Source organism: Hippopotamus amphibius, chromosome X, assembly GCF_030028045.1.
Source record: "Hippopotamus amphibius kiboko isolate mHipAmp2 chromosome X, mHipAmp2.hap2, whole genome shotgun sequence".
NCBI lineage: Eukaryota > Metazoa > Chordata > Mammalia > Artiodactyla > Hippopotamidae > Hippopotamus > Hippopotamus amphibius.
In genome coordinates this window covers 53079583-53089077 of record NC_080203.1, presented here as the reverse complement: position 1 = coordinate 53089077, position 9495 = coordinate 53079583, and positions in this window count along the sequence as shown.

The window sequence follows — 9495 nt, the reverse complement described above, 5'->3', positions numbered from 1 at the left end:
TTAGGCTTGGAAGGTTGTACTTTTCTAAGAATTTTGTGCATTTCTTCCAGAGTGTCCATTTTTTTGGCATATACTTGTTTGTAATAGTCTCTCATGATCCTTTGTATTTCTGCAGTGTCAGTTGTTACTTCTTTTTCATTTCTAATTCTGTTGATTTGAGTCTTTTCCTTTTATTTCCCTTATGAGTCTGGCTAATGTTTTATCAAGTTTGTTTATCTTCTCAAAGAACCAGCTTTCAGTTTTATTGATCTTTGCTCTTGTTTTCCTCATTTCTTTTTCATTTATTTCTGATCTGATCTTTATGATTTCTTTTCCTTCTGTTAGCTTTGGGGTTTTTTTGTTCTTCTTTCTCTAGTTCCTTTAGGTATAAGGTTAGATTATTTATTTGAGATTTCTCTCGTTTCTTGAGGTAGGACTGTATTGCTATGAACTTCCCTCTTAGAACTGCTTTTGCTGAATCTCATAGATTTTGGATCATGTTTTTGTTGTCATTTGTCTCAAGGTATTTTTTTGATTTCCTCTTTGATTTCTTCAGGGATCTCTTGGTTATTTACTAGCATGTTGTTTAGCTTCCCTTTTTTTTTGTTTTTGTTTTGTATTTTTTACAGTTTTTTTTTTTCCTGTAATTTATATCTAGTCTCATAGCATTGTGGTCAGAAAAGATGCTTGATATGATTTCAAGTTTCTTAAATTTACTGAGGCTTGATTTGTGACCCAAGATGTGATCTATCTTGAAGAATGTTCCCTTTGCACTTTAGAAGAAGATTTGTTCTTCTGTTCTTGGATGGAATGTCCTATAAGTATTGATCATGTACAGCTGGTCTAATGTGTGATTTAAAGCTCGTGTTTATTTTCTTTTTGGATGATCTGTCCATTGGTGTAAGTGGGGTATCAAAGTCCCCTAGTGTTAATGCATTACTGTTGATTACCCCTTTTATGGCTGTCAGCATTTGCCTTATGTACTGAGGTGCTCCTATGTTGCTTGCATAAATATTTATAATTGTTATATCTTCCTCTTGGATTGAGCCCTTTATCATTATGTAGTATCCTTCCTTGTCTCTTGTAATAATTTTTACTTTAAGGTCTAAATTATCTGATATGAGTATTGGTACTCCAACTTTCCTTTTATTTTCATTTTCATGGAATATCTTTTTCAATCCCTCACTTTCAGTCTGTATGTGTCCTTAGGTCTGAAGTGGGTCTCTTATAGACAGTATATATATGGGTCTTGTTTTTGTAATAATTCAGCCAGTGTTTGTCTTTTGGTTAGAATATTTAGTCCATTCACAGTTGAGGTAATTATCGATACATATGCTCCTATTACCATTTTCTTAATTGTTTTGGGTTTGTTTTTGTAAGTCTTCTCCTTCTTTTGTGCTTCTTGCCTAGAGAAGTTCCTTTAGCATTTGTTGTAAAGCTGGTCTGATAGTGCTGAATTCTCTTAGTTTTTGCTTGTTCGTAAAGCTTTTAATTTCTCCTTGAAATCTGAATGAGTTCCTTGCTGGGTAGCATAATCTTGGTTGTAGGTTTTTCTGTTTTATCACTTTAAATATTTCATGCCACTCCCTTCTGGCCTGCAGATTTTCTGCTGAAAAATCAGCTGTTAACCTTATAGGGATGCCCTTGTATGTTACTTGTTGCTTTTCCCTTGCTGCTTTTAACATTTTTTTCTTTGTATTTAATTTTTGATACTTCGATTAATGTGTGTCTTGGTGTGTTTCTCCTTGGGTTTATCCTGTATGGGACTCTCTGTGCTTCCTGGAATTGATTTACTATTTCCTTTCCCATGTTAGGGAAGTTTTCAACTCTAATGTCTTCAAATATTTCCTCAGACCCTTTCTTTTTTTCTTCATCTTCTGGTGACCCTGTAATTCGAATGTTGATGCATTATTGCTATCCCAGTGGTGTCTGATACTATCCTCTATTGTTTTCATTCTTTTTTCTTTATTCCACTCCATGGCAGTTATTTCCAACATTCTATATTCCAGCTCACTTATCCTTTCTTTTGCCCATTTTTTTCTGCTATTGATGCCTTCTAGAGTATTTTTAATTTCAGTTATAGTGTTGTTCATCACCGTTTGTTTGCTTTTTCGTTCTTCTAGGTCCTTGCTAAACGTTTCTTGTATTTTCTGCATTCTGTTTCCAAGATTTTGAATCATCTTTACTATCAATACTCTGAATTCTTTTTCAGATAAACTGTCTGTCTCTTCTTCATTCGTTTGGTCTTGTGGGTTTTTACCTTGCTCCTTAATCTGCTGCATATTCTGTCTTCTCATTTTGTTTAACTTACTGTGTTTGGAGTCTCCTGTCTATAGGCTGCAGGGTCGTAGGTCCTCTTACTTCTGTTATCTGTTCCCAGTGGGTGAGTTTGGTCCAGTGGTTTGTGGGGGTGACTGGTGCCTGAGCTCTGCTGGGTGGGGCTGGATCTTGTTCCTCTAATGGGCAAGGCTGCATCCAGGGGTGTGTTTTGGGGTGTCTGTGAGCTTATTATGACTTTAGGCAGCCTATCTGCTGTTGGGTGGGTTGTGTTCCTGTCTTTCTAGTTGTTTGGCATGAAGCATCCAAGACTGGAGCTTGCTGGCCCTTGGGTGGAGCCAGGTCTTAGTGTTTGAATGGAAACCTCTGGAAGAGCTCTCACTGATTAATATTCCATTGGGTCAGAAATTCTCTGGTGGTCCAACGTCCTGAACGTGGCTACCCAACTTTGGGGGCTCAGGCCCATCCCCTGGCTAAAGCACCAAGACTCCACAAGTCACCTGGTGTGAAAGAAATGGAGGGATAGAAAAAAACAAAAATAAAAACAAAAACAAAATGAAGAGATAACTCCCCAAGACAAATGGTAAAAACAAAACTAAACATTCAAAATCACACAAAGATACACCTATGCCCTCACAAAAAGAAAAAAGAAAAAAAGAGCGAAAACAAAGCAGAAGAGAGCAACCAAACCAATAAACAAACCCCAAAATGAATGAAATAGGAAAAAAAATAAGTAAAATTAAAAATATGTCTAAATAAAAGCATAAAATGAAAAAGGAGTATATAAAAATTAAAATTAAAAGAATAGTGGAAAAAGAATAACAGAACAATTCAGAAAGAACAAAACATGCAAACAAATTAATAAAGAAATAAGACGTGTAATATTTTCCCATGGACTTGGGCTGTCAGTGTCCTTGCCCCCACAGTGAGCCACAGACAATCCCTGCCTATCCAGGAAGTCCTCTAATACTTCTACGTAGGTTTCTGGACCTGCTGTGGGTACTGTAAGATCAGACTCTGATCTGGCCTTACTCCAGCATGTACTTGCCCTCAAAGTCCACAGTTGCCTCCAAAGTCCACAGCCTCAATTGCAAGAACACTGGTTGTCTATTCAGGTATGCTCCTGTAGCTGCAAGATGTTTCCATTTTTTCTTCTTTGGTCACACAGCTCCTGGGGTTCAGCTTTGGATTTGGCCTTGCCCCTGTGTGTGGGCCATCCTCAGGTGTCTGTTCCCCTCCCAGGCAAGTAGGGCAAAAGAAGTGGTTGATTAGGGTTCACTTGTTCACTCAGGCCAGAGGGGAGGGAGGGATAAGGCAGTCACAATTGAAATGTGTGGACTGTGACTACAGTGGGAGAGTCCAGCATGAGGGTGAAAGAGCCTAAGTCATGCCATGTGTACTCCCAGGAAAGTTGGTCCTGGATCATGTGACCCTTGTCTGTGGTGGGCTGCACAGGCTGCTGGGATGAGGTGGACAGTGACCTTCCTTGTACACAGGTCCCTTGGTGGCAGTGGTGGCAGCCTCTGGGTTCCAAGATAACAGCCATGGCTCGCACTCCAGTAGGTGTTGCCTTGTCATCTGTGAGTACATGTAGCAAGAAGCTCCTATGGTGAGCCGCCTCTAGAGCACCCCAAAACAAAGGTCTCCTGACTCTCTGTTAGGCCCAGGCTTTCTCCCAGACTCTGTCCCGGCTAGCTGTGGCACACTACCCCCCTCTCCGACCCCCAGGCTGTGCTCATGCAGCCAAACCCAGTACTCTCCCTGGCGTCTGACCTCCAACACCCAAGCCTTGGTGCCCAGCCCCCTCCCAGCCCAGCAGCAAGCAGTCAAGTATCTCAGGCTGTGAAGTCTAGGGTTTTTTCTTTATCTTTGATTTTCTGTCATTTGAAAATGATATGGCTAGGTGTAAATTATTGGCATTTATTCTGTTTAGTGTTCTCTGAGATTCCTGGATCTTTGGTTTGTTGTCTAACATTAATTTGGGATAATTCTGAGTCATTATGCTTTATATATTGTTCTGCTCCTTTATCTTTCTTCTTCTGTTATTCCCTATATGTGCACATTACAACTTTTGTAGTTGTCCCACAGACCTTGAATATTCTGTTCTGCTTTTCAGTTTTCAAGATTCTTTTGGTGTATCCTCTAGTGCAGAGATTCTTTCCCCAGGTATGTCCAGTATACTAATGAATCAATCAAGACAGTCTTTATTTCTGTTATATGCTTTTCATCTCTATCATTTCTTTCTTTCTTAGGATTTCTATACTTTTTCCTACATTACCTTCCTGTTCTTGCATAATGGCTACTTTATTCATTAGACTCCTTAACATATTAATCATAGTTTTTGTTAATTCCCTGCCTGACAATTCCAACATCCTGATTTGTCAGGCTCTCGTGCTTGCTATATGTTTTCAAACTGTAGTTTTTTCTTTTTGTATGCCTTGTAATTTTTTCTTGATAGCTCAACTTGATGCACTGGGTAAAAAGAACTACTATAAGTAGGCTTCAGTAATTTATTGGTTATAGGGGGAGAGGAAGTGTCCTGTAGTTTTATGATTAGGTCTCAGTCATTCAGTGAGCCCATGTCTTCACACTGTAAACTTTACAGGAGTTTCTCACATTTTTTTTTCTCAATTAGGTGGGACACTAACATGGCTAAAGTGGGCTCAATTTAGGTATTTCCCTTCTTCCATATGCAAGGCTAGAGCTGCCTGAAGTTGTGCATATCCTTTCATTCTGTTCAGTTAGTTCCTGATAATATCCCAGAAGGTTAGTCTCTGATTAAGAAGTCCCCTGAGTTCAATGATTGTTAAGAAGAACAGAATTTTCCCATATATCTTTAAAAGAATTCTCCCCTCCTTTTTCTGGTAGTATGAGGGCATTTTTCTGTGATGTTTACTGTGGGAATCTGGTAGAGCTCTAGGAGAAAAATTGCACAATATTGTACAGGCCCTCTTGTGAGTGAGTCATCCTGTAATTTTTAACTGTCAGAATTGTCCACACTCAGGCTCCAGAAAATTGTAATTACAGTTCAGGCTTCCCTAGAACTTGTTTCTGTGGTGTTTCTGTTTGTGTGCTTCTGCCCTGGTAGGCTGTGACTCCTTTATTTGTCTCTTTGTCTCTTCAATCTTGAGGGCAATGGTTTTCACTTTGTCCTTCCCTCTCTTGCAGAATGTTATTGAAATCTGTTCAGCATTACACTTGCTGTTAGGACAGAGTGGTGACTTCCAAGCTCCTTGTGTTCAGGATCAGAAACTATAAGTGCTGGGTAGCCATTACCCTTTGGATAGGGTTATCAATTTTCTTTTGATGCAAAAATTTTAAAATTTTTCATGAAGGTCAATCTGTCTATTTTGGTATGTTTTGTTGTCATATCCAGAAAATCTTGCCAAATTCAACATCATAAAGATTTTTCCTCATGTTTTCTTCTGAGAGATTTGTAGTTTTAGGTCTTACATTTAGGGCATGGATCCACTATTGAAAGTGGGCTATTGAAGTCTCATCCAATTATTGTATTGTTGTTTATTAGTGCCTTGACTTCTGTCAATATTTAATTTATATATTTAGGTGCTTTGATGTTGGGTGCATATATATTATATTTGTTATACCTTTCAGGTGATTTGTCTCTTTTATCATTTTTAATGTTCTTCTTTGTTTCCCTAGATAGTTTTTGAGTTAAACTCTGTTTTATCTATATCTCCTTCTGTACTCTCTTTTGCTCTCCATTTGTGTGGAGTACCTTTTCCACCCCTTTATTTTCAGCTTGTGTGTTCCTAAATCTAATGTGAGTCTCTTGTATACAACATAATATTGAATATTGTTTTGTTTTTGTTTTGTTTGTTTTTTCTTTAGTTCTTTGACTTCTTTTTTCAGAGATTTTTAGTTTCCCTCACATAGATCTGGAACATGTTTTGTTAGAGTTATACCTAGATATCTCTTTTTTGAGAGGTGTTAATGTGAATGATTTTTGTTTTAATTTCAAATTCCACTTGTTAATTGCTGGTATATAAGAAAGTAATTGACTTTTGTATATTAACTTTGTTTCCTGAAAACCATATGATCACATTATTTCCAGTACTTCTTTAAAAAAAAAAATTCTGTCAGATTTCTGAGGTAGACAATCATGCCACATACCAACAAAGTCAGTTTAATTTCTTCCTTCCCAATATGTATATTTTCTCTTTTTCTTTTCCTATTGTATTAGCAAGATATTCCTGTATGATGCTGAAAAGCAATAATGAAGGTGACACCCTTGCCTTGTTCCTGATCTTTGTAAAAAATAAAACTTCAAGTTTCTCACCATTCAATATGATGCTAACTGTAGGTTTTCTGTAGACATTCTTTATCAAGTTGAGGAATTCCCCCTCTATTCCTAGATTACTGAGAGATTTTATCATGAATGGGTGTTAGATTTTGTCAAATGCTTTTTCTACATCTATTGATTTATTATGTGATTTTTGTTTTTACTCCATTGATATATTGGGTTATATTAATTGATTTTTTTTAATGCTGATACAGCCATACATGCTAGGAATAAATCTCACCTGGATTTTTTTTCATTATTTCTCTGAATACTCTTTCTGGTCCTTTTTCTCACTTTTCTCTTTCTGAGACTGCCATAATGTATATATTAGTTCCATATGCTTCTACTTTCTACACCCTTTTTCATTCTTTTACTTTTTGCTTCTTTGACTGTATAATTTCCAATGGCCTGTCTTCAAATTCACTAATTCTTTCTTCTACTGGATCTAGTGTTTTGTTAAGCCCTCTAGTGTTTTTTGTTTGTTGGCAGGTTGGTTGGTGTTTTGGTTTATTTGTTTTTAAGTTCAATTGTTGTATTCTTCAGCTTCGTGAATTCCATTTAGTACTTTTAAAATTTACTATCTGTTTGTTGAAATTCTTGCTTTGTTCATGCATTGCTCTCCTTACCTCGATGAGCATCTTTGACAGTTATTTTGAATTCTCTATGAAGTAAATTATATATCTCCATTTCATTAGTCAGTTTCTTGAAATTTATCTTGTTCCTTTGTTTGGAACATTTTTCCCCATTTCTTCATCTTTCTTGACTCTCTGTGTTGGTGCTGCACATTAGACAAAACAGCCATTCTTTTCCCTTCCTCACGTACTGGCCTTATACAGAAGAGCACCCTCACCAATCAGCTTGCTTTCTTTGTTTTTAGCAGCCAAGAAGCATCTAGAGTATGCTAGCTCCCATCAGCACTCCATGACAAGTGTGACTGCAGCCATTTCCTCAGGCATCCTCAAAAGATGTTGGATTGTTGGATACTTTGTTCAATTCTTTTCCTCCCTAGGGAGAAGATGGGACTTGGTTTTTTGTTTGTTTGTTTTGCCTATTTGCTCTTCACTGAGCTGCGAGGAATGGCCATGGTGACTTGTTGGGTGTTAGCAATTCAATTAAACTGCTTTCTCTGTTCTCACTGGGCCCCAGGCAGCTAGATTATGCTGGATCCCTTTAGTGCTCTGAGACAGGCTAGACAGAAGCCAGTTGTCTAGGTAATTCTCAGAAAAGTTGAGGGGCTGAATTTCTGGTCTAACTCTTTCTCAGGGAGAAACTATGAGCTGAGATTTTTTGCCTGTTTGTTCTATGATGAATTAGAAGAGGGGCTATGGTGCTTTGGCTGGGGCATTGGATGTGTGGTCCACTTTTTTTCTCCCCAGCTGGGAGCTAGGATTTTTGTCTGCTCACTCTGTGCTGAGCTAAAGGGAGGGTCTATAGGGCTATGGTGACTACCAATTCAAACTGCTATCTCTGTTCTCACTAGCTCCACGTGGCTAGATTATGCAAGGTCTCTTCAGAATTCTGAGACAGGCCAGATATAAGCCATTCCTCTTGGTTGACTCTGGAAAAGTTGGGGCATTGGACATGCAATCCTCCTCTTTCTCCCCAGGAAGAAGCTTAAAGCTGAGGAGTTTCCTTCTAATTAAATGACATTGTGATAGAGCTAGAGATTATGATGTGAGAGTGCCTAAAGTTTTACTATCGGCTTTGTTGTTGGTAGTTTCATGCTCATCTAGGGTTCAGGAACCTTTCAATTAGTTCCTAGACTTTTCACAAAGGGAATTTGCCCATGAATTGCTGTTGAATCAACGTGTTTATGGAGGGAAGGAGGATCCAGCGCTTCCTATTCCACCGTCTTGCTGAAGTCATTCAGAAACTCTGAATTTTCTCCTCATCTTTTTTTAAACTACCCTAAAAAAAGTCTATTAATTTAAAAATAGAGGGGAAAAAACAAGTCATTTGATTACCATAAAGTTGTGGTTGATGAAGAAAAGTGAAGCCTCAGTCCCCATAAAAAATTAACATGTTGCTTTTGCGTTTATTTTCTTTATCATCATTAACATTAATCCTTTATCAGGAATGCTGAGTTTTAGCTGAAAATATGTCTTAAATATCAGCTTCATACAGAGAATTTATTCATGACTTGATCCTTAGTTATTGCCTACTTAGCTGCTGCTGAAAAATTTCAGGAAAATAAAAGGCATATAGTGTCCAGTAGAAATAGGAAACAGGGATGAAAGGACACTAATATATCCATTTTCTTAATTATATGAGTTGAATTTAAGGTCATTATATAAGAAAGGTTTATCAAAGATAAAATAGATGAAATAACTCTGGAGCCAATGAATTTTAGATAATTTGCTCAAACCACAAACAGAGTTATCCTATTCATTCATTTTTAGTAGGTTTCAGAATAATAACTAAAACGTTAAATGTGTAGAATGCCTTTTTTGAGGCAGTCAATAAGCTTAAGGGCAGGAGTCTTGGGAACTTACTATAAGATAGATAAGTCATAAGGGACCAGTTGACTAACTTATCTAAGCACATCCAATTACAGGAAAACCTCTCTTAACTACAATCTACTTCAATTCATTTCTATTTACTTACCTTTTAACTGAAAATAAATAACATGACACAGAAATATTAAAGTTCCATTTAAAAAGTACAACTTCTGGTTATGCCCTACAATCAGATAATTTAGTCTGATGTATACTATTTTTGTAGTGTACAATACTTCATGCTCAAAATGATGGGCCCTCAAAGCATTGATTACTCTATTGCAAGACACTAAAAATAAAGTACACAATAAAAGTAAGTATAGTGCATGAAAATGCAGACATCTTTTCTTGAAAGAAATTAGATTTCAAAAAAATTGGATTTTATAATTTTCTGACGATAGTCTGTTATGCATGTATTTCAGTATGTTGCATCCTGTCATTCAA